This window comes from Odocoileus virginianus, chromosome 6 (assembly GCF_023699985.2).
Source record: "Odocoileus virginianus isolate 20LAN1187 ecotype Illinois chromosome 6, Ovbor_1.2, whole genome shotgun sequence".
NCBI classification, from domain to species: domain Eukaryota; kingdom Metazoa; phylum Chordata; class Mammalia; order Artiodactyla; family Cervidae; genus Odocoileus; species Odocoileus virginianus.
Window position 1 is genome coordinate 65,382,074 of NC_069679.1, and position 26,405 is coordinate 65,408,478.

Genomic DNA, 26,405 nt, shown 5'->3' on the forward strand with positions numbered 1-26,405 from the left:
ACCTCTTTGGTCTAGATAAACTCTTGCACATTGGCATTTCACCACACAGCTACTTCCTCTGTGACCTTTTCCTTCCTTTCTTTCTTTCCAGGGTCTAGCAGACCTTTCATCACCTGGACAGGATCCACACAGGCAGCCTCCAAGCCACATCAAGGGATTTTAATTTCCTCGTGGTTTTGTTAGCATTTCACATTGTTGCAGGTCAAAACATAAGGTTATTAACTAGGAATGGGAAATGTCACTAATATGAACTGTGGGAGCCCCATGGTTTCCCTGCAGGGATTCTGAACAACACATGGCGCCCATCACTGTGGCAACTTAGCCAGACTCTGACCTCCCTGGGCTCCCCGGCCCAGTGTTCTTGACCAAGGTCTGATGGGAGGACAACCACCCCAGGCTGGGAAATGCCAACGCATGTTGGATTTATTCAAGGAGCCTCTTCCTTCACTCGCTGGCTGCCACTGTGTCAAAGAAAATTCTGGAAGTTTCAAAATCTATTTCCGAATCAATAAGGCAGTGGGGTGAAGATATTTCTCCACTAATTCAAAAGTCACTCATTCATATTTCTACTCACTCCTTTAATGGTGAGCACGTGCTGTGCAAATACTCATGGGAGTGACTCTATATGTTTATGTATATACTTCATCTGCTACCTCTTTCTATCATGATAAATGTAGCAAAGAGATGTGGTAAGGGAGGCCATGATAAGGAGGGGCCCCACAAGTTCTAAAGGAGAAAGGACGCTTTTGGTAATCGTCAGAAGTAGACTTTTTGTAACTTCCCACTTTTGGCTTCTACAGCCGTACCCTCTTCGTTTTTCATCTTTCCTATCCTTCTTTAAAGCAATGAAACACCTCAGGGGTCTGTCCCAGGCTCCGTTCTCTTTTCACCGAGAAGGTCCCAGCTGTTCTCTGGCTAGAAACGTCTTCCCCAGGCTGCCCAACACCCACTTCCATTTCTAACCTGACCTCTCCTCTGAGCTGCAGACGAGTTTATCTACCTTCTCACTTGACTTGTCCACCGGGAAGAGTGAAAGGCATCTCCAGCTTTGCACGCCAACGATGGCGATGTCCATCTTCTTCTCATTCCTGCGTCTCCTCACTTTTGGCAAAACCAGAAGCCCAGGAGACAATGTTGAGACTCCCCTCTCTCTTACCCCCCACCCCACCCAGCACCCGTGCGGTCTTCTCAGAGCTGTGCAGCTCTAAACATCTCTTTCCAGAATCACTGCAGCGGCCCCCAGGCCAAGCCTCCTCACTCATCTCTCTGCAGGAAGAAACAGCAGTGTGAGATTTGGATCACAGCCCCCCACCCTGTTTGAAAGCTTGGGGGCCTTCCTGCTACATGTACGCAAGCCGCTCACTGGACCCGGGGGCCAAGCTCGCTCTCTCCGCCCTGCCCTTCCCACTCTGCTCGCCTCACCCCTCCAGCCTCTCAGGAGCCAAAATCAGGGCCTCCGCTCCAGCGCCTGCAATCTTTTCTCTTTCCTATCTCAGACCCAACGTCACTCCTCAGGTGGGCGTTGCTTTGCCTCTCAGTTTATGTATCTCCCTTGTGATCCTCATACAGCCCGTCCAGTGTGTTATTATCCATTTATTTACATGTGAGCTGGTACGATGTCTGCTTCCTGTATAAGCCCCATGAAACAGGGATTAGCCCTTCCACTCAGTATCCAGTAGAGAGCAGGAACTCAACAAATATTTGTGCAAAAATTAAATGTCCAAACTATACAACATCAGGTATTTAAATTCCAAAATATACACATTCTATCCATTCTTTTATAGCATAAAAATTGTCAGCAAACCAGAAGTCCTCATCCAGGAGAGTGGCCTGGGACCTGTGCTGTCGAGGCTACAGTCTGGCCTCCCTGTGGGGTAAGGAGTCCCTGGGCCCCAAGGGACGGTCCTGCCCAGAACTCCTGCCCCAGCTAGGGTGGCCAGATTCAGCGAATAACAATATATGGATCACAGTTAAGTTTGAATTTCAGATAAACAACCATTAATTTTGTTTTCAGTGTGAGTATGTCCCATGCTCTGGGAAATGGTGATGGACAGGGAAGCCTGATGTGCTGCAGTCCATGGGGTCGCAAAGAGTCGGATACGACTGAGCAACTGAACAACAACCATGTTCCATGAAATATTTGGGACATTTTACACTAGATATAAGGAAGCAGACTTCGTACCAGTTCACATGTAAATAAATGGATAATTACACACTGCAAGGGCTGTATGAGCTTCCCTGGTAGCTCAGATGGTAAAAGCGCCTGCTTGCAATGCTGGAGACCCAGGTTCGATCCCTGGCTTGGGAAGCTGGAAAATTCCATGGGTGAAGGAATCTCAAAAGCTACAGTCCATGGGGTAGCAAAGAGTCAGACATGACTGTGTGAATTCACTTTCACTTTTCATTTTCTTTACACTAAATATCTGGAATTCAAGTTTGACCGGATGTCCTGTGTTATTTGGCCACCCTAGCCCCAGCTTCTAGACCAGGGGTCTTTAAACTTTGGCTTGTCAAGCAAATTTGATTTGCTGCCTTTTTTTGCCAATTGTTTTATTGGCACACAACCACACCCATTTGTTTTTATATTATCTACACCTGCTTTTGTGATACTGCAGTAAAGTTGAACAGCTGTGACAGAGACTGTAAAGCCCACAGAGCCTAAAATATTTACTGAGGGACCTTTTACAGGCAAGTCAGCAGACCTCTGTTCCAGACAGGCTGCAAGTGCCCAGGACCTCTTACGTGTTTTCCCGACAGTTCTGAGCTTCCTTCCAGAGCAGGCAGAGGCCCCTCCTCTGGTCTGGCCTCTAAGGTGGAGGGCACAGGGGTATGAATGAGTGTGGAGGGCCTTCAAGTGCAGGATGGAGCTGAAGAAAAAAGGCTGAATGCCCACCTTCTTTGAATCAGTTTCTGCCCAGAACCCAGAAGATTTCAGAATTCTAAATTTGCACCTGGCCTTCCATTTCAATGGGAAGATGTTTTCAAAAGTGAGAAACACTTCATTTACTTTGGGTATCAGATTGATTTAACTTTTAAATGATTAAACAATATGGCAGGCAGTCTTCCTTTGTACTTGACCTGGACCCCTCAAATGTCAGGTCTGTGTTAATCAAGGCCAAGAAATATCATCAATAGTGCCATCTTGTGGTGAGATCTACTATTACCACTTTCAAGTGTGAGCTGCTCAAATACTTCAGTCTTCAGCACTTAGGAGCTTAGGAATTCAGCCTATGACAATAATAAGAAAAATTCGAAATTATGCCACTGAACCATCAAGACGTTCTAAAATATTTTATGAGACATAAAAAAGATGTTAAATGATATTCAGCAAAAATTTCTTCAAAATTAGTAATCTGCAGGTGGCCCATAATAATAGTTTTTTTGTATTTATAGTATTTTATAGTTTATAAATCATATTCACACATGAATTCATAACTGAGCCTCACCATCATACTGTAATCCACTGAAAATGGAGAATTTTTTTTTCTAAGTGAAAGAAAGTCTGTGCAGAGTGTGGGCCATCTCGGAAGGCGAGAGGTGCCAGGGTAGGGTGTTGTCAGTTTTTATAGGGCTGGGTTATTTTACAGGCTCATGAGAGGGTTATTCCAACTAGAACATGGAGACTCTTAATGACCATGACTTGCTATGGCCAGTTCAGCAGGTTGAGTGTTCTTATCCTCATAGTAGAGGCATCTTGCTATTAACCAGAAAGGGGTTGAGCAGAAAATCAATCTCCTTAACCATGAAGGGAACAGGGAGGTTACATTTCAACACACCATGATGATGATGTTCTCTTAGGGTTCCCAGGCCAAGATAAGAGAGACGTTTTCTGAAAGAGTATCATCTTTCAATACCAGAGACTGTAGACAGTTTCTTCTTATCCACAACAAAGAGCATTGAGGGAGAGCTGATGCTGCTCTGCATTTCCTTTATTCCTCAAAAAAACTGTGAAAACCCGCTTCTATGCTCAGCTGGCGACAGCCCACAGGAGATGCCCCAGGTCTGGGCCTTGAGTCAGGGCTTGTTGGGGTGAATCTTCATGATACTTCCACTCCAGCAGACCCAGGGAGGTCTGAGCTGCTTTTTATTGTTGTTCAGTTGCTATGTCATGTCCAACTCTTTGTGACCCCGTGGACTGCAGCACTCCAGGCTTTCCTATTCTTCACTATCTCCCGGAGTTTGCTCAAACTTACGTCCATTGAGTCGGTGATGCCATCCAATCATCTCATCCTCTGTTGCCCCCTTCTCCTCTTGTCCTCAATCTTCCCCAGCATCAGGGGCTTTTCCAGTGAGTCAGCTCTTCACATCAAGTGGCCAAAGTATTGGCGCTTCAGCTTCAGCATCAGTCCTCTTAATGAATATTCAGGATTGACTTCCTTTAGGATTGACTGGTGTAATCTTGCTGTCCAATGACATCTTGTCTAGAGAGAACAGTGAAGACAGCTTTTGCCCACCAACCCACCGGTGAGTTAGCGAGTTCACCATTGCTGGGGCAGAGCACACAATCAAGTTTCATGTCACAGCTGGAAATTCATGGAGGGAACTCAGGGAATGAGACAAGGGGCTGGAAGCAGTACTTTTCTTAAATGACACTTTTCTTAAAGATAAATAGTTATTTCAAAGCAGTCCATTGATGGGGTGTTTTTGTGGCTATGATGAAAATAGTTGTGCTTCTCGCCTCTGGGGGAGCCAAGCTGATCCACCTGAGAGGTGGTTTTCCAAGGTTTTGATCGTGCATGATGCGATTTGTGAGAAAATAAGTTTACTTTCTTTTCATCGTGGACGTCTGGGTTCTGCAATGAGCTGGGAGACCACGTTTATCAGATTCAGGCTTGCCTGCTGAACTCCAGATTCAATCGTTTATTCAAGCATGTATTCAATGAATGTATATTGAGTCCCATCTGCGACTCAGACACTCTGCTCGGTATCAAATTAATGAGACCTGACTATGCCCACGTGACATTCACAGACTCACGTTGCAGGGGACTCACGTTGCAGTGACCAGAAAAGCTTTCCAGGGCAAACACTTGAGTCGGGTTTTGAAGGACCAGTGCCAGTTAGCCAGACAGATGGGGGCAAAGGAGAGGAACCAAGGCTGGCTGACACCAAGGCCCAGACTCCAAGCTGCAGGCATATGGCCTCCAAAGATCTGTTTTGACAGGGAACATCTCAAGAGGGGACTCACCAAGAGAAGCTCTTTTCCTGGAGCCCACACCCCCTTGAACAGTGCGAAGACTTCTTTTACACAAATGGAAAGTGAGTGAAAGTGAAGTTGTTCAGTTGAATCTGACTCTTTGCAACCCCATGGACTGTAGCCTACGTCTATGGGATTTTCCAGGCAAGAGTACTGGAGTGGGTTGCCATTTCCTTCTCCACAAACGGGAAAGTGAAAGTGAAGTCGCTCAATCGTGTCTGACTCTTTGCGACCCTGTGGACTATGGCCCACCAGGCTCCTCCTGGCCCACCAGGCTCCTCCGTCCATGGGATTTCCCAGGCAAGAATACTGGAGTGGGTTGCCATTTCCTTTTCCAGGGGATCTTCCAGACCCAGGGATTGAACTCAGGTCTCCCGCACTGCAGACAAAGGCAGATGCAGGCAGACGCTTTAACCTCTGAGCCACCAAAGGAAGCCCTCACAAATGGGAGGAGGGAGGCAAAACAGACACAGAGTCTAATTTAGAAACCAAAGCAACCCCAGGAAAGTCTGGCATGGCTCGATGACTCTGACCAGCAGGGGGCAGTGCGAGGCTCTTTTCGTCGTTGTTAAACCGTACCCGTCCAGGTGGCGCAAGTGGTGAAGAATCCGCCTCCCAATGCAGGAGACGTGAGAGAGCCGGGTTCGATCCCTGGGTCGGGAAGATCGCCTGGAGGAGGGCATGGCAACCCACTCCAGTATTCTTGCCTGGAGAATCCTACGGACAGAGGAGTCTGGTGGGCTGTGATGTATAGGGTCGCGGAGTAGGACACAAACGACTGAGCAAGCAGACACACACCTTCCCTACGGGAAGGTCCCTAAAGGTGAAGTGAGCCAAGCCACCTCCCCAGGAAGAGTGCACCCCCTTTTATTGTCTTCACAGTGCTTATTACTTTCTGGAATGCCAATGTTTGTTTGTCTAGTTTCTCATTTATTACTTTTCTCTCCCTCTTTTAGGATATAAGCTCCATGAGCAAAGAGCCTTGCCCGTCTTCTTCTCTGCTGTATACCTAGTGTGTACATTATCACCTGGCATGTGCTGATTTCTCATTAACATTTTTTAAAATAAATTAATGAGTTTGTGAATCTATGTGACATTGAGAAATGAGCACAGTAGGAAAACTCAGACCTAAGTGTTTCCTTTTGCTCCTGAAAGAGTATCTTGACATATGGTCTCATTCCACGTTTGCAAGATGGGCGGCCAGGAGCATGAGGGCCACAGGAGAGCTGCTTTGTTGGCAAAGTAGACATTCTGTATGTATTCTGGGCTGAGTGTTGCTGGATTAAGGCAAGCTGTCAATGCCTGGCCAGGAGGCCAATGTCAAGGACCAGCGGGAGAGAGGAATGGCAAGGTCTGAGCCTAGTCCAGCGGCAGCACAGGGAGTGGAAGGAGGTGTGAGATGCCTGGTCCAGGGAGGCCAGGCTGAGATCAGCCGCAGTGCAGTCTGAGGTCCGCAACAGAGCAGAGTGAGGAACAAGAGGATATGGAAGCCAGACCTGGGCTGTGGGAAGTGTGGGCCAGCTTCATGGGATCCTGGTTATCTGTGCCTGAGGAACCTTCGAAGGCCAGGCTCTCCCTTTGTGGGCGCGTGGGGTCTGACTCCAGGTCCAGAGTTCTAATTCCCACTTCTACCATTATTCTGAGACTTCCTTTTATCTTTAACTGTCTAGCCTCTCTCACTTAGGGGCACCCCTTTGTCATCTAGATTTTTTTTTTTTTAGTAGAAATCTAAGTAAAGAATAAAAAATCCAGGTTGATGTGCCATTTAAAAAAAAAAATACTGGTCCAACCAGTTGGCCATATATACTGGCCACCTGTTATGTACTTGGAGTGTGCTGGGAGCTTGATGTATTGAGAACAACATGTTGCTAAGCCTCTTAATGGGACTTCAGAGAAGCAGGGAGACTGACATTCACCATAGGTGCTGCCTTCAAGACTGAGCAGTCTGGTCCCACCCGACTTGCTGCGGGCTCTGCTTCCTGGGGCCAGGGTCACAAAGTGGCAGTTTTCATGTTTTAAATCTACTCGGCTCCAAAGTGATGCCAGGGTGCATTCTCTTCACCATCTGCTCTACACAATTAAAGCCCAAGTTATATCAACTGAAGGTGACCAACCAGCCTGGCCAGGAACAAGGGTGTTCCCAGGATGTGGGACTTATTGGTTTTAAAACTGGGAAATAGCCAGTCAAACCAGGATGTGTTAGTCACCCTGTTACCAGCACTGCCAGTGGCAGTCTGTCTTTTTTTCACTCCTTTGGCGATATTAATGATCTTTATTTCTTCCCTTATCCTCCAGTCTCCTCTTCTCCTTCCCTTGCTTTCAGACCTCTGTCTCTGGTTCATGAGACTGCCTGGTCTCTCCAGGGGTCCCAGGCACCACAGTTTGACACCATCTGCTTGCTGCTTTGTTATTGCTGAGGATTTTGCCCCCGAATTAGTCTGGAAACTGTCAACACCACTGTCAGCTCAGATGTAGCAATAAAAGACTATTTCATAAGCCTCTTCCCTAATGTGTGAGGTGAGGCAGGGGCAGGGAATGGAGACTTTAAGTGTTTGTGTGGTGCTGAAGTCCAAACCATCATTCACGCATCAGGGTTCTGGAGAAGCAGGTCGTTAACTGCTGCATAAGCAGGACCAGGCAAATGGAGGCCCCACAGAGATGCTCAAATTCTGCCAGATGTAACCGATGGGCTCACGCTACCCGTGTGCTGACTAAGCAAATGAATGAAATGACAGCTGTCACGTCTGCTAGATAAATCTTTCTCATTGAGATAAGCAAGCATTTAGAAAAGTCATTCAAGGTGCAAGTTACCAGAAAATATCACTAGCCTTGTGCCGCAAATGTCATAGCCTAGAGGAGATGGAATATATTTTACTGTCCCCACCCTGGATGACAGAATTTCTTCCAGTAAAGCCTTTGACCTTGCCCATCAGGTCAAGGGGAGTAACGGTCATTATCCTACTTACAGGTCACAAATAAGAGGGAGGGAGTTGTATGGAGAAGATGTTGAGCAGATCCAACTGTGACTGTGAGTTTGTTCTGGCAAGTTTAGGTTGAAGGTGGTACTCTGTCAATGAATATGAGATGACCTCTTAATGACAATAGAAAAACTACAAAATAGAAACACTAGTGATCAGACAGTAAAGAATCTGCCTGCAATGCAGGAGACCCAGGTTCAATCCCTGGGTCAGGAAGATCCCCTGAAGAAGGGAATGGCTACCCACTCCAGTATTCCTGCCTGGAGAATTCCACAGAGCAACCTGGTGGACTACAGTCCATGGAGTAGCAAAGGGTCGGACACAACTAAGCTACTAACAGTTTCACAGAATAGAATTCAGTCAGGTGGGGCTGGAGGGAGGGATTTTGAAATCCACATTAGGTCTTTCTTTAACAAATGACTCATGCTCAGAATATCTCGTAGCTCTAAAAGTATCTGAATGTCACATGTCACCTTTTTGTACCATCTAAGGATCCCTTCTTCTAAATTTCTGATTTAATTTTGTGAATGAGGAGGATTTATGAATTTTTATAAATTATAATTTTGCTATAAATCTTGGTTGGATATATACATCTCCATTCCTAACCTTCAAGAAACTCTTAATTTAATGGTTTCTAAATCAAAGCCATAATGTTCAGTTGATCAAATTCTGCAGATGAAAATAGTACTTTAAAATGATATAAGTTCTTTTCTTTAATATCAGAAACTTGAAAGTGGAAATGTTAGTCACTCAGTAGTGTCTGACTCTGTGACCCCATGGACTGTAGCCTGCCAGGCTCCTCTGTCCATGGGGATTCTCCAGGCAAGAATACCGGAGTGGGTTGCCATGCCCTCCTCCAGAGGATCTTCCTGACGCAGGGATCGAACCCAGGTCTCTTGCACTGCAGGCAGATTCTTTACCATCTGAGTCACCAGGGAAGCCCAATCATTTATAAAAAATTATTTGAAAAGAGAAATAACGTAAGGAACATCTGCTCTTTGTGTCTATCCTGTATCTCCATAAGATTCTGGAAAGACCATGTATCAGTCACATGGCCCTGCCTGTCCACCTCAGGAGTGGTCTGAAGCTCCCATTGCCTCCACAGTGACTGGTCCAGGGTTGAGCACCTGATCCAAGCAGAGCTGATCAGAGTGTGTTATGGACGCTGTGGGGAGTGAGGGTGGTGGTGGTAGAGACATCTCCATTTTTCTGGGATGATGGGGCTTTCCTCCAGTTACACTGCTGCCAGTCTGAATGCAAATGAAGAAAATAGCCAAGTGGAGCTGTACCAGTTGAATACTGAAATTCAAGTCTACCTGGAATAGTCTTATTTGGAAATAGAGTCACTGCAGATATAATTCGTCAAGACAAGGCCACATGGGCTTAGAGTGAGCCCCAGTGACTGGTTTCCATTTTCTTTTTGAAAGATAAGAAGATACGGAGACAAACACATAAGGGGCATGCCAAGTGACAACAGGAACAGAGATAGGAGCGATGCATCTACAAGGCGAGGAGGGCCAGGGAACCGTCAGCAGCTGGAAGAGGCAAGGAAGGCTCCTCCCCTGGAGCCTTCAGAGAGCCTGGCTCTGCCAGTAGTTTGATTTGTTTTTAACTGTCTCCTTCCTGCTGGGCCCGAGTGATGCTGATGCCCCAGTCACTGCTGTCAGTCAAGTTTTGAAGACTTTTCCTCTCTTTGGGAGCTCTCATTGTGCACTGGTTATTCCAGTGTATCATGACTTAGTCTCTGACTTAATTATCTCTTCTCTTCCCCTCAAGGATAGGGACCTGAGGAGGAAGGCATGGTATACTCTTTCCTTTCCTGCTCCCTCTTATCAGGTATCTCCTGTGTTCTGATGGCATGTTGATTTTGGACTTCTAGCTTCTAGAACTGTGAGAGAATAAATATCTAGATTTTAAAAATGTGTTTGTTTTTAATTGTGGTAAAATATGCATAACACAAAATTTGTTATTCTAACCACTTAAAAATAATATTAAGTACATTCACATTGTTATGCAAAAAATTCTGTTGTTTTAAGCCACCAACTTGTGGTACTTTATTAGAGCAGCTCTAGGAAACTAATACATACATATATATATATATATATATATATATATATATATAGAGAGAGAGAGAGAGAGAGAGAGAGAGAGAGAGAAAGAAAGAGTCCTGATGATATTGTTTAAATACCTGGATCTAGCCATGCCTGAATTCCCTTGGATTCACTGATATGAGGCAATAAATGTCATTTATCAACTCATGTATTATTTTAGTTAGCTTTTGTCACTTCAGTTAAAGGACTCCCGACTAATGGGCAGGTTGCTGGCAAATGTTTTTATTATTATTTTAACAATGAAGGTATAAGAAGAACAGCCTCATTCAGAGTTCTTCCAGCCCTTTGCTCCTCTACTTCCTCATGATTCTGATTCTCTCACTATGTTAGTTATCTGTGTCCAGTTGGGTATTAGCAAATAATAAAATATTTTGGAATAATAACCAATTCCAAAGACAGAAATTAAGGAACAGCTTGCAAAATTCCAGCTTGATTAGAAGCCTCATTAAAATGCTAGGTAGGGGGATGTAGAAGTGAGATGAGAATTAGGGACTAAGGGGAGAGAATGTGGTGTGTCTCAGAGAACTACCCAGCTATTCCAAGGCCGCTCTAGGTCTTACTTCAAGGGAATGAAATTGATGATGCATAGCAAACAATTAATTTCTGTTAAATACCAACTAGTTAATAAAAAATATTTTCAAGTCCAGGACAATCCCAAGAAGGATGTACTTATAAATGGAATTGATATTTAGCCAACCAACCATGTCCATTGCAACATTTGAATTTAATGGGACTGGTTGATTTATATTAATTAATTGCAGATTGATTGCTACCTGTATTTGTTGAGATTCACACAGGTGATTATTCAATAATAGGAGAGCTATTAAAACTCATGTCACGATTTCTTGAAGAGCTACATGATATCATACAGAAAATGAACAGCTATGCTAGAGAAAGGTCAGAGAGACTAAAGAAAATGAGGTTTGGATATGTGGAGAGTCGTGGTGAGGTCACTGTGCATGCATGCATGCTAAGTTGCTTCAGTCGTGTCTGACTCTTTGCAACCCTATGGACGGTAGCCCATCAGGCTCCTCTGTCCATGGGATTCTCCAGGCAAGAATCCTGGAGTGGGTTTGCCGTGCCCTCCTCCAGGAGATCTTCGTCACCCAGGGATTGAACCTGTGTCTCTTAAGTCTCCTTCATTGGCAGGTGGATTCTTTACCACTAGAACCACCTGGGCAGCCCTACCTGCAGTTAAGTCACAGCCTTGGTAGGTGGTGAATGACTGAAATAGTTACATTGTATCTTCATGGACACCATGGACTTTGAGGTCTGGTTGGGACAGAAATAGAGTAATGACTAATTATTGGGCCACCGCTCAATAAGACTGTCACTCAAGTTAGGAGGCAAGAGTAATGAGTAGTGCCAGGTTTCCGAGTAGATTAAATGGAAAATGGTGTGGATACAGTCAAGTGAGATATGAAGGAAGGGGTAGGTCCAAGGCCAGGCTCCACAACTGAAAGGCTGGGTGACCTTGGGCAAGTCTCTCATCTTCGTTATCCTTCAGCTGTAAAACGCGAGCTAACAATGGGTTTCATGAGGCTGAGATATTACGGTGTGTGTAACATGCTTTGTGAATGTTAAAGCCCTAAGCCCTGGAAGACTGTTGAGCTTGTTCCTAAGGGCTGGGTGGGCCAGCTGAGGACTGCTCACTGCCCCTAAGACACCAGTAGAGGGAAAGTCCCTGCAGCTGGCCAGCAGCAATCTGTGAGGCTTGTCAAAGCTGCTCCAGCCTGAAGTCCCCTGTGTGACGCAGCCCCTTCTCATTACCACCTTGGCTTCCTTCACAAGATGTGGTTCTGTCCTTCTCTGGCTCCAAACCAGGCCCTTCAGGTTTCTGATTCTCTCCTTAGAATCGCTGACACACAGCCCAGATCCACTCTGTCTCTTGGATGAAGACCAAGTCCAGGGCCCAGTCTCCCACTGAAAACCCAGAGTGGCTTTGGACTCTTTTTTTTCTGCCAGTTCCCATCCCATGGATGGACAGACCGGGGCACATGGAAAGCTTGGCCTGAATTCCTCTCTGCTGCTGGACAAGTAGCTCCAAATTCATCTCCTGCTGATGACCAGCAGCTCCATCTTCTGACATATTTTTCAAAGCACCCCACGCATTTAATAATGATCCTAAAAGAGGCAACAAGGGGAGGTGACGGGATCCAACGGTGGTAGGAGAGGGGGCTGCAACATGGCAGGGAGTGAGAGCACAAGTGGGAGACCCCCCCAAACACTGGAGAGTCACAGGACCACCCATACCTCCAGATCTGTGTCACCAGCAGGATTGCAAGTGGGGAAGGCTAACCCACATTCCTTGATTCTGTAACCAAGAGTATCATGTGGCCAATTAAAGCCTCAGAAAATGGCATCCATCTTCCTGCAGCAGCAAATACATGTCTGAGCCTCTTGTCCGACTTCTCACATTCCTGATTCAGGAGCCATTGTCTGTGTCCTTGTCTCCTCCTCCACCCTGGGGAAATGTGAATTTTCATCAAATAGGAAGGCTTGAATCGTCAACTGTGAAATTGCTCTCTAAACACCTCCAATGCCTAGTCACATGCAATATTTAATTTGCTTTTAATAGTATGGATTTTTTAAGTGCCACAAAATTAAAGCTTTGGCTAAGGATGAGTTTATGTCAACACTTGTTTAGAATGGATTTTTGAAAAATTACCTTGAGTTTCTGAGCAGTTCCTCTTGAGACAGCTGCAGGCTCCCTTGTTTGACACTGAGCAGTTTGCTATAAATTACTGCAGCATTATATGCTGCTTTTAGGTGATTCTCTAGTTTTTTGATGTTTGCATTTGCATGTGGATTTTAAGATCCCTGCAAGGAAGGGATGAGATCTCACTTTCTAAACTCCTGTGAGCTGGGTGAGGCCCTTCATTAATCCTAATCACAACCCACAGAGGTTTTTATTTTTTTACAGAGGGCATTTTACTGTGCCCATTTTATAGATTAGTAACTGAGAAAGGGGGAGCCAGAATCAATCCAGGGCTGTTTGATTCTTTCCATCATTTCTTTGATTTGCACCTTCGTGCCTAAAACACATTGTTGGTCCATTGATGTTGGTTCAATGCATAACTGCAAGATTCACCATTGCTTAATTGGTTCATTCCAACACCCAGTACAGGCCCCTTCAGGGAGCTTTCAGCTTCAGGATTCTCTCACCCTTCCACAAAACAATGAAAACTAGATTCTTAATGGGAACCCTAGGGTGCAGCAAGATCCCAAAGCACTTCCTAAATCCACAATGATTTTCAGTTCGACTTGCCGTCTTTGTAATTTCTGTGTATCCTGCATAGCATATTAGGGAACTCTTCTTGTTGAATTAAAAAAAGGAAAAAAAAAAAAAAACCACTGTGGTTGTTAGCCAAGTGTGATCAGTAAACTTGACCATTAGTTGTCTGTTTCTTATTCTGAAGATTCACAGGAGCTGTTACTAGCAGCCTACTCTGCATCTTGAAGAAATTAACTAAACCCATGCTGGGCATTGGGATTGAATCAGGGCCAAGGTGAGGCTCAGGCCCCAGTTCAGGCTGTATCTATGCCCGGCCTTCATGCCAAGTTATCTGTTAGACTAGAATTGCTAATACTGTGTAGTTTTCATTAGCGTGTGTGTGTTTATATAGCATGTCAGTAGTGAACAAAATATTCACTTGACAAGGACCCTCCCCACAAAATGTATATTCTAGGCAAAATATATGGATTAATCAATGCATCTGAATTCACAAATGCTCATTGGCTTGGACATACACAGAGCACTGTGCTGGGGTCAGGGGGAGAGTGGTGCAGAGACATAGAAAAGGCAGCATTTACCCTCAAGTGGCTAAGATGGTTAGCAATAAACAGCAGACTTGCAAATGTCCATATCTACACGCCAACACAGATACCCTCACATCACTAAGGCTGCTCGTGTGTAATCTTCTCTATTTCTCACCTGGGCTATATGAAATGGCCTTCTTGTGCCCCCACCTCTGTGAAGCCTTCAGTTTCACCACCAGTGTAAGCATAGCTGTATTTTACCAAACTGTGCTATCATCATTAATCTTATGCCTTGGATCAGAAGCTTCTTGAAGACAAAATCTATTCTTGATGTCCTATGCCTATTCTAGAGCCCTGCCCAGAGCAAGGGTTCAATTAATGTTTGCCAAGTTGAATATGATGGTTCAAAAATAGGATTTAGGGGTTAGCTTAGGCAATGACAACATTTATAATATTTTTTTTTCTGTGAGCAGAGAATATTCCAGTGAAATTTTAGAACTCATTTAAAAGTTGTAAAAATGAAAAATATATATATAAATAAGACAGATCACTTCCCTGAAACTTCAAAGAGAAATTGTCATGACCTCAGGTTCTCAGAAATGGACTTATAAGACAATGGGATAGAATTCACTTACAATTTATTGTGTGCTTCAGTTCAGTTGCTCAGTCATGTCTGACTCTTTGTGTCCCCATGGACTGCAACACGCCAGGCCTCCCTGTCCATCACCAACTCCCAGAGCTTACTCAAACTCATGTCCATTGAGTCAGTGATGCCATCCAACCATATTATCCTCTCTCGTCCCCTTCTCCTCCTGCCTTCAATCTTTCCCAGCATCAGGATCTTTTTACATGAGTCAGTTCTTCACATCAAGTGGCCAAAGTAATGGAGTTTCAGCTTCAGCATCAGTCTTTCCAATGAATATTCAGGACTGATCTCCTTTAGGATGGACTGGTTGGATCTCTTTGCTGTCCAAGGGAATCTCAAGAGTCTTCTCCAATACCATAATTCAAAAGCATCAATTCTTCAGTGCTCAGTTTTCTTATAGTCCAACTCTCACATCCATACATGACTACTGGAAAAACCATAGCTTTGACAAGATGGACCTTTGTTGGCAAAGTAATGTCTCTGCTTTTTAATATGCTGTCTAGGTTGGTCATAACTTTTCTTCCCAGGAATTCACTTGGAATTGAGAGCTTATTGTGTTCCAAATTTTATGCCAGTTACTTTTGTTTAAAAGATGAAGACTCCACAGTCTGGAGGACCAAGGAGGTGGCAAGGAGAGAGGTGACTGAAATGCAATGTGATAAGTTCTCTAATAATCAATATTTAAGTTTGGAGAATTGACATTAAAAGTGGAAAAACCACTGGAATTGAGGACTTATACATTTTGCTTAGGACAAATTCAGCCTACTTGGGTTAACATTTTCTTCCTTTGGCTCTGTAGGACCAGTGATCATTTCAATACCTGGATGATATTCATTAACTGGGGCCAACACAGTTGCTTTATAACTGACATGCAAGCTCTGTGTCATTTTGATGTTCATCTGATCTATGAGTGCTGACATGAAAGAGAATCCAGCCAGCCTCAGTGCTGGGACATCGTACGGCTCAGGTCCCTGCAGGCTCTCAGGGGCAGGTGCATAAGCTCAGAGGATGCCAAAAACTCACCAGGAGAGGACAGAATAATAAAAGGTCACTGAGTCCATCTGTCTTGCTTGGTCTTATTTCTTTCCCAACAAATCCCTACAACAAACTTGTGCAATGAATCCACTCCCCCACCCCCATTTTCCTTATCTCCTTGATAATCTGTATTTAAATTTCATGATCCAGGGTAAAGAGTTCAAACTTAATCTTGTCAGTGTGGAAAGTCCCAGAAAGTTTTTGAGCAGGGATTTGACACAGTAGAAGTGATCTTCCAGAAAGGGGGATTTGTTATTTGTGCAGAGTTGGGAAACCCTTATGAAAGGCTAAGCACAAACTGGTGAGAAGCTAAGACAACAGCAGCAGGGGTAGACATGGTACCCATGGTAGACATGTTACGCTCAGTTGCTCTGTTGTGTCCGACTTTTGTGACACCACGGACCATGGCCCGCCAGGTTCCTCTGTCCACGAGGATTCTACGGGCAAGAATACTGGAGTGGGTTGCCATTTCCTTCTCCAGGGCATCTTCCCAACCCAGTGATCGAACCCAGGTCTCCTGCATTGGCAGACAGATTCTTTACCACTGAGCCACCTGGGAAGCCTATTGTTTTAAGAAAGTTTGTGGTAATTTGTTACATGGCAATATGAATCTAATACAAGTAGACAATGCAATCATTCATTTTTTCACTCCGACCATCATTGTCAGATGTATCAATGTGTTCTTGATAAATGAAATACATGGATATCAAAATTTTGTTTTAATCACTAGTTTTAATCTCTTAGGCTCTCATTCATCTTCAGTTAAACTGAGTTTCTAAAAAGCATAATATATCTCTGGAGTTTCTCATAATCAATCAGTCTCTCCTCTGTGTATTTCTTCTTTCCTCACTCCCTTCCTCTTTTCTTTCTCTTGGTCTTTATTAAATACTTGACCAGTAACCCATGGACTGCCTTTTGAATCCTATTAATTAAACTGAGCTCTCTTTAATTTATATGATCTCTCTTCCTATTATTATTTCTCATTTATTTGTCTCTACCCTTAGAATGTAAGTCCCCTAAGGCCCATACACAGTAGGTGCTCAATAGATATTTCTTGATGGATCACTGACAATACAACAATGTTAAGAGATTCCTGGAAAATATCTCATTTGGAAATTACATCTAAACTGAGAGATCTAATTTAGAGATGACCTAAGCCCATCATGCCCCGATCCTCATCAGTGAGCTTCAAGCCAGAATTTCACTAAACCAAAGTGAAGGCTGAGTCAGAAAAATTTGGCTTTTGCTATTTTAATTTTATCTTCAGTGATTTTAGCCTCTTGGTCATTTGTAGATCACAAAGTTTGACAATTTTTATCCTTGCCTATTTCGGATGCTAATTATATCTTTGTTTCTAATAACTTTACAATCCCCATGGGGGTGTTGGCAGGGTTCTGGCAAAGGGTCCAAGAAGCAGGCTGGCAATCAGTGTGATCACCATAATTTATTTCCTGCTCAGACTCTCAGAAAGTTCACCAGTTTCCCGAATATACAAAGTCTCCTTACTAGAAGAAATGAAGGAAAAAAGAAAAAAGAAACTACTTGACCCACATTGATGTGAAGGGCCAAGTCCTTTCAGAGATCTAAGAAACTAGTGATTTTATTAATACTAGCTTCATCAATTAATATTTCTTAAGACTCCACTGCAAGATTTGCTATGCAGAGGCTGAGGAAGCAAATGTCAAAGGAATCATGCACTGCATGACAATCACAGCCAACATTTACAGTTCCTTACCATGTGCCTGCTGATTTGTAAATATCCACCCATTTAATCATCAAAACAACACTAGGAGTTAGGTACAATTATTACCCCTTTTTACATTTGAATAAACTGAGGCTTGAAAATGTTAAGTAATTTGCCTACAGTGTCCCAGCTTGTAAGAGGTGACTCTAGGATTTAAATTTAGGTAGATGACACCATTCCCTCCCTTATACTGGGGAGTGTCCCCAGGGCCACATATTAATTGGACAAAATGCACAAACGTCTCCAGCTGAGGTTCACTCTTACCTAATTAACTGTTGGAAAGCCCCACCTGAAGAAATGCTCTCAATTATTATAAACACAGCAGATGAGGGCTCTCTCACATATCTCCTGACTACGGCTGTTTGGCATCCTCTGAAATGACCCTGGTGGGAAGCCAAAGCATCTATTTAACATTAGTAAGGGCCCCAAAGGGTAGGCTCATGGATGTAGGCCTCGGTTATACCACCGTTTTCTTGGCCTCTGGGTTTCAGAAACTAAAACTGTTGAAGTTTTCGCTGTTAAAGCCCAGCTTCAATCTTCTAGGCACTGTGGGTTATCCCATGGATTTGACTGGTCACTGCCTTTCACAAAGCCCTATTGCCTATTAAAATGCCTGTATTCTTTTTTTCTAATGCCACAGAACACACACACTAGAAATTTCATGAGACGCATGTCCAAGTGATAAAATAATTACAAAGCAATCATCTGTGTCAATCCCCCACATAGAGCTTTCGTGTCTAGGTGAAGATTCTTAGCATCTGCTGACATCACAAAAAGAGATCATCAGACTTTATCACCCTCTGATGGAAGTCCCCAACCTTACTTAAAAAGAAGTCTTACCAAGAACACTGAACCCAAGTCAGATGAAGCTCTGGATTGAACTGCCAGTGTATACAACCATACAGGAGAACAAGGAAACATTAAAGTTCTAGAGAAGCAATCAGCAAAATTCAGATGTTGGGAATCTCTGGAGGACAAATGATGTAGATTCTTCAACAAAACCACCAAATTGCAAGGAAAAAGGATAGAAGAGAACATTTAAGAGACCTATCAGACTAGCATGGATCCTGATTTGAACAAACCAACTGTAAAATACATTTATGAGACAATTAGGTGTTGATTAACTATTTGATATTAAGGAGATTGTTTTAAATATAATACTTGTATTGTGCTTGTATTAAAATAGTCTTTATTGAGATAGATTCCTATGGAATGCTCTGCTTTCTGGGATTTTAATGGAAATGACCCAGTGGGGGTTATACTGGAAAGGGGGTGGGGGTCTTAACGTGGAAGCATGTGCTGGGGATTGAGGCTGGATGATGTGCCCATGGGAATCTATTATACTATTCTGTCTACTTTTATGTATGATTGGAAACATGTATAATTTTTTTTAAAGTTCCGCTTTTAAGGTACAATTTAAATGCCACCTGACTTGAATCAAAGCCTATTTTTTTCTCCTCAGTTGCCTCACACAGCTTTCTTTGCTCCAGACTCACAACAGAGTTCTCCTTCTTTGTGTTTCTCTGTGCTTTTACCTTCTATTCCCTCCTTCCCCACAATCTGTCAATGCCATGTGGTGAAACTTTGTCCTCAGGACCCGCTGATGTCTTCCACACTTCCTGGCTGGTGTTCAGTAAACATTTACTGAATTACATGAAAAGAGATACCAGGATACATTAAAAGGATCTTTCACAAAACCCACCAGCTGCCCACACCCCCAACCACCCACGGAGATGAAACTTCTGAGATAGGGACAGTCTTCTCCTTTCCACATGTAGGAAGACTGAGGCTGGAGAGGGGCCCAGGCAGGCTGAGTCCCGGGTATGGGCTTCCTTGGTTGTCATGGTAACCCTCTCAGGTCCACTTCACAAAAAGTCAGCCACTTGCCCAGGTAGCCCTTTCAGGGCCAGCTCTGGCTGAAGAGGTCTTCAGCTGAAGAGCCCTCACAGAGGGCTCTGCTCTCCACGAGGTTTCCTCATCCTCTCTGGCTTTTCTCTCTGCATCTGAGACCAGCAAGAAAGTCCTAAGTGTTTGAATAAGATCAGAATGTGTTAATGCTTCACAGTAAGCATTAATGCCCCAGGAGATTTAAGATAATTGTGACCAAACAAATTGTCATAGGATAATGCTGAGTGCAGGCAATTGCCTGAAGCCATCTAAAGCTTCGTGGGATGAGAGCACTCAGGCTGAGGGCCTGGCTGCTCTGCGGGCATTTGTGCAGCCCAGGAATCCCACTCACTGCCAACAATGCTAGTCCATCCTCATTAGGATCTTCACAATCATCTTGTCCACTATTTCTCAGCATCATTAGATGCCATTATATGTAAATAAGCTGAGCGCCATACAATATAAACAGGCATTTCTGGGGAGAATCACAGTAAACAGCAGCTGAATTAAGTTAGGAATTGCAGCTATTTAAAAGCAAATATGCAATTTGAGGGCAGGGTAAAGGAAAACACACCTGTGTTTATGGGAGAGGCACTACCCTGAGTGTCGGATCCCTGTGTTTTGAGAAGAAGGTACAGCAATTGAAAATGGTGCTGAAGAGACATAGAAAGTAGGAGAATGGCTTCTAACCCTAAAGTAATAACCGCGTTTTCTCCTGGAGAAAGAGGAGACGTCATTAGGAAGTCTGTTTTGTAACCATGTATCTTTGCCATCAACTTGGAAGATTAAAGAATAAGAAATGGGCCTCACCAAGAGAGATTTCAATTAGAAGAAAACTGTGCTCATGATCAAAAGCCAGAATAGGCTCTCAAAAGAGGTCATTGAGCCTCCACTGGCTTGAATCTTTGAAAGCAGAATGATTCCCAGTCTCCCGTACATGATCTAAGAACAGGTGCGTTCGGGGACATTTGGCTAAACCAGGCGACTTTCGGCTTTAGCGCTCCTACCACTCCTCACTGCTGTTCCTCGTCCAGTGCTTACAGGTCAGGCACCGGGTGCCTTCAGCCCCTCCCCATCCCTGTCGAAATGCACTGGGCTCTTTGTACTGAGCAGGTGTGACTTAGCAGCCACTTGCCTGGCTCGCAGATATCAGTCCAAATCTGAGTTTACGGTTGTGGCTCTGACCATGGGCAGAGGAATTGGCTCACTGGGTCCAGGGCTCATGGCATTATTCTTTCACCATCTAAGTCATTATGAACAACTTCACGTTTCACATTCTGAGTGCCACTAAACCCAGGGTTCCTCGAGGCAGGTCCACTGCATCTCCCCCCCCCCCCCCCACCCATTTTTCATAAAGAATTCTGGATTGAACTTGGCCTGGTAAATCTTTCAGTCTGACCCTTTCATTGTGCAGATAAACAAACAGGCTTGGGGAATTGACCTGCCCAGGGCCAAGTGTCTGCCAAGGCCAAGACGCTGCTGAAGCTACTCCCTGCCTCCTATTTCAATAGCCAAGGCAAGTCTTAGGCAGAATGGAAATCAGCTCGACTCTGGCTACAGGCTACAGGCTACAAGCAAAAGATGAAAGAGTTTTGCAGATGCAGAGTTATTATTTTTTACCATTAAGCCCCCTGGCTTGAAAGAGTAAAAGGGATAGAATGCCTCTACTGGATCGAAGGATAGAGGTCTGAACTTCTGGAAAAACCCAAAAGGCAAATTTCTTCTTCCTCATCATGGAGATGGACTAAGCTGGCAAGGGAGTAGGTGCTAATCCACATCCTTGCCTCATTCATTCTTTCATTTCTTTATTTATTTTTAGCAGTGCTGGGTCTTTATTGCTGCATGGACTTGCTCTAGTTGCGGCAAGTGGGGGCTACTCTTCCTTGAAATACATGGGCTTCTCATTGCAGTGGTTTCTCTTGTTGCAGTGCCTGGGCTCTAGAGAACTGGCTCAGGAGTTGTGGCACTTGGGCTTTTAGTTGCTCTGCAGCATGCAGAATCTTCCTGGAGCAGGGGTGGAATCTTGTTCCCCTGCATTGGCAGGTGAATTCTTATCCACTGTACCACCAGGGAAGTCCCTGCCTCATTAGTTCTTTCATTTAACACTTATATAGGAGGACTCCCTACATGCTGGGCACTCTGCTCACTGCTGCGATAGACAAAGATAAATAAGTCTCTGATTTCAAGTAACTTTCAGACAGCAGGGACACTAAGCCATCAAACAGTCCCAGCTCTGTGCCTGAGACACTGGGAAGTCCCAGCCAGAACCAATAACCTGGGCACAGCTCACTCTAGGGTTAGAGCAGTCGAGTGCAACCCTTCTGGATCAGGAATACTAGCACTTTTTTGAATTCTTTTTCTCCTCAGAATCTCAAGTCTGGAATGAGCCTTAGAGATCACTGAGGCCATCTATTCACTACATCGGTGAGTAACTGGAAGAGGGTGTTGAGTGAGTGCCCTATGTTGGGTGGGGCCTGGGCTGAAACACCCCCTACAGTGAGCAGCCCAGTTTTCTGGGATCAGAACATGAGCTGAGCTGCTTCTCTCCTAGTCCTTCCCTGATCAATGTCAAGACCCAGTGCAAAGCCGGTTTTTAAGCAGAAACCTGCTAAATGTGGACACACTGAATTATTCATATTTGGGGTCATAAATAATGTATTGGGTGTTAATATCATACATAAATGCATTCGTAACCATAGGGGTAATTAGTCACTGCTATATGCTGCTCAGAGGTAACAGATTACCTGGCCCTAGTGTCCTTGACTAGATCTTGTCCTTGGGGGTGGTTCCCCTGCCAAGAGTGATGTTCTTCCTGTCTCTGTCCATCTAGTGCTAAATAGCAGATGTCTGGGCTCAGAAGCAGTCCTCCAGAACCCCAGCATACTTCCAGCCTCCAGCTCTTGACACCAGAGGCTTTATTAAGCACCTCAGCGTGCGGCCTCCAGTGTACCCCGTGGCTTGACATTGGATCCAAGAGCCCCTTAGTTCTCTCCTCGCAATTTTAGAGAATGTACCTAGATGGCCTCATTCTAAGTTGATAATATATAGCAAAAGCATTCTTTCCAGCCATTTTATTTTGTACCCATCTTACTGCTGTGTAAAGATAATCAGGAAAGGTATAGGGCATTATTTAAAGGTCAGGCACTAGATTGCATTATGGGAGAATTTGGGGATATGGTAACAGTCCATAGGGATGCAAAAAGTCGGAGATGACTGAAACAACTGAGCATGCACATAACAGATGGTCCTGGGACTCACTTCCTTCTAGAAAGGGAGGAGCTAGAATGGAAGGCACTGGTCCGAGAGATGCCAAAAGAAGTCTAGTCTTCAATGTATTCGAAACTAGGAGAAAGGAAGTGTGGGGCAAGAGGTGGGGCAGGAAGTGTCTACTAGCTGTCTGAAGGTGAAAGACACTGAGAAAGAGGAGAAGACACGGCCACCTTGAAGTTCCTGAGAGAGGACCTCTGGGTTCTTTGCACAGAGGACAAGGCCAGCAAGGTCACCTCCACGAACACTTTTGCAGTAGACAAAGCTTTTGCAGGTCCATGAAGCCCAGACCAAACACAGTACTAGGGTCCTCCTTTTACTTTTATCTCTAGGCTCCAAGTCTGATCTCGATCCTGTCTTATCACTAGGGGCTAGAAGCAGCAGTGCCCTCTCCATTGGAAAAGAAGCCAGGGAGCCTTAGTTCCCTCTTGGGGCCAGAATGAGCCTTAACAGTGTGGAGGAGACAACTGGCTTGTTAGCTAGCATCCTGCCCACCACTGGAGTTTTTTCCCTAATTCAGAGAAGGGTGAGGGATGAGGTCTAAACCTCTGGTGCCTGGTCATAGGGACAGGAACACCCACACTGGGCCCTTGGGGGCAGAATGTCCTCCCCACCTACGCATCCCACTAAGTGATGCCCCTGAGCTCTCAGTGGGGCTCAGGCAGCGAACGGGTGTGTGTGTGTAGCTGCCTCTGCAGTACCCACTCTTCACAGTGATGAGAAAACAATAACATTATGCCATTATTACAAGGGGGCACTGGCATGTTGATGCAAATGCTCATTTCCGACAAGACCGAGAAAATGAAATGGCTCAGAAGGGAATGGGGAGGTGTCCAGGGAGTAATAGCTGTTATGCTGTTGAAGAGCTTTGACAATGAATGGCTCTGCTGTGATTTCATCAGCCAAAAACCCATTAACCCCCAAGGAGCTGTTTACCACATGGAGCTGGGTAGAGGGAAGTGCCTCCAGCAATCTCCAACATTCCCCTTCCACCAGCTCAGCACTGGAGTTGGCAAGGTTCCGAGGGAGAGATGTCCATGAAAGCCATACACCCTTATAGGTGATAACCCTGCAGTCATCTGGTACCCACTAATGGTACCCACCAGGACCAGGTGGGTCAGGAGTCAGCCAGACTGTCTCATGCCACCTGCTTTGGGTAACAAAAGAAAAAACAAGAGTGTTTTGGACAGACAGCACCCAGGACACCTTCAAGGGAAACTGCTCCTTCAGAAGCTCCTGCTGCTTAGAGGGTCTGCTTTTAACCAAGTGACCCTGTTCACCTCCCTTTTAGGAGGAAATCGACAGGCCTGAAAGCAAGCATTGACCCAAGCACAACTGCCCCCATGAGGCTGCTCAGACTGGCCTGGCAGGAAAAGGTGACCAGAGCCCATCAGATTCCCTCTCCTGTTACCTTGAGCTAGAGGATGTCTGAGCCCAGGTCGTAGGCAGGTGGAGTGAGTCACGAGGTTGGAAAAGGCTGTGATGGGCCAGGGCAGGGAAGAGCGGAGAAGGAGCAGAAGTCGTGAGCGCACAGATGGGGCAGCAGCAGGGAGAAGAGAACAGAGCGGAGGGGAGATGCCAGGAAGAGTCAGGCGGCCTTGGAAGGAGGTTGAGAGAGCAGCTGCTCCCTGGATCTCACCTCCCTCAGATCCGATCCGTTCTTGCAGGCACACATCTAGCCTCTCTCCATGCATGTGAACCTTTGCAGTGACCACTACACCCTGCATTTTCTCCGGGTGACATGAATGAGCCTCTCTTTCTTACAACCCAAAATGCCTCTGTGGAAGAATGTGGCCACGGGAAGGAAAAAAAAAAAAAAAAGCACATTTCACATAAAGTCAGAAAAATCACATTCAGACATGAAGACGAAGACCCTGGTCTTGAGCATGGAGAGGCTGGAGCTGATGGGAGTAAGGTCCAGGACAGGCAAGAAGGGTCCTGGCTATCTGAGGAGGATGGAACTTTCCAAACCATGTGTGGGGATGGCCCACTTTTCTTCCCTCCAACCCACTGCAAGCTGATTTTTCAATCTGTAAAATGCGATAAAAATGTGGTAACGTCAGATTGCTACAAAAACTTCTAGAGCCTCTTAGCTCAGGGACCTCAGCTGGTAGCATGTGGACAGACTGGGGTAACACTGGTCTAAGAGATCGTCATAGAGGGGCTGGGAGGGTCAAAGGCTTATGGTTATGGGCTGCCAGCTACATGCTGCTGGCTGAATAGAGTTGGCTGCAAGTGGTAGCTCACAATCGCGGGGTGGGGGGTGGGGGGGCGGGGTTGGCCTTGCCCTCCAGCCCTGCTAGAGAGGCACTAAAAGAAATTGTCTGCCACAAAGCCAGAAGCACCCCTGCTGAGAAGCAGTGGTTTGGAGCTTTAAGATCAGGGAGACCCTGTCCTCTGCAGGAGATTCTTCAGCATTCCCACTGACGGAGGGCCTTGTTAGCCCATGTCTCTGCCCGAGAACAAAGAGGACGTGGGTCCAAGACAGGGCAGACGGAAAGGTGTTGCAGAGGGAATGCCGGGCTCAGAGCCAAGCAGAGCCTGGAGCGCCCAGGGACAGGGAGATAATGTAACCTTTGACAAACCGCAGTGGCTTAAGCGTTGTCAGCTCAGACAGAATTGCCTACATCCATTTAATTAGATTTTAATTTCTCTTTACACATTTGGTTTTCAAAGATTCTAAGAAGTAATTATTTTCAGTATCAATTGACTAGGAGGAACAATCCCCAACTTAGAATAAGCAGCTTAAGGAGGTCTGCCTCGTCCCTGTTCAAACACGGCACCTTCCAGACACTGCGGGGCCTCATCACAGGCCGGTGGAAGCCTGAGGCCTGGGGAGGTGGTACCCGTGGGGAGGGCGGGACAGGTGTGAGAGGGGAGGTGGAGCGCTCACTGGCCTCTGTCACCTGCATCTACGATATTGAAAGAGGGAAAAGAAACATGAAGCCATTCAAGGCTCAAAGTTGCTGGACTCAATGGGTGTAGAAAAATGAATAACAGTGCCTTACTTAGCAGTTGGTGTTCAATAAAAACTGTCTATGCTTGGACAAAAAGTGACATCCCCTTCTCTCTAAAGCACCTTTTAGAAGACAATCAGTCACCTTATACAGGGACCCTTACGGAGTGTTTCACCTCAGAGCACGCAGCCATTGGTTACCTTAGTTTGAACCTAAAACACTGAGAAATTACCCAGCTGACATTGCAGAGGTCACCTCTGATGGACTCAGTTAAGACAAAGAAACAGGAAGCAAAGAAATATAATGGCATTTTAGCTCCTTTAAATTGCTGAGTGAGTAATCTCACAATTTTAGCTCCATTATTATTGCGCTCTTTTTTTATTAGTTTTAGCTCCATTTATTATTGCTGAGTGTGTAACCTCACAATTTCAAGTGTGGTTGTCCTTGCAAATAAGCCTTCTAAAGATTCACTTTCAGGGGCAATATGGCAAGGGGCTGGTAGGTTATAAAAATCAAGAATATGTCTATAGGAATAATATTTGAAATATCTAACAATTTCTCAGAACAGAGTGCAAGGATAAACCTCATACACCAGTGAATACGAGCCCTACCCACAACACACATGTTTAACCAATTGTCCTAATGTTATGAAAAAAGCATTTGTGTGTGTATGTGTGAAATGAGATAGTTCCCAGTGACCATGTTGTACCTGTATTGAAAACTGGTATGTTTCAATCAGTGAACAGCCATGTAGTTGATGTCCACCAGAAACCTCTACAAATGTCACTAAATGTGACTTCAGAGATGGGAAAACAAAAATGCAGATG

At 45.0% G+C, this 26,405-nt stretch overlaps 1 non-coding gene across 1 annotated transcript; it reads left to right on the forward strand.

Annotated features, from left to right (window-relative positions):
• Nucleotides 1–2,235: 2,235 nt before the first annotated feature.
• Nucleotides 2,236–2,308, forward strand: TRNAC-GCA (transfer RNA cysteine (anticodon GCA)). The gene has a single exon. It is a non-coding gene; the product is annotated as a tRNA-Cys (tRNA).
• The last annotated feature ends 24,097 nt before the right edge of the window (nt 2,309–26,405 follow it).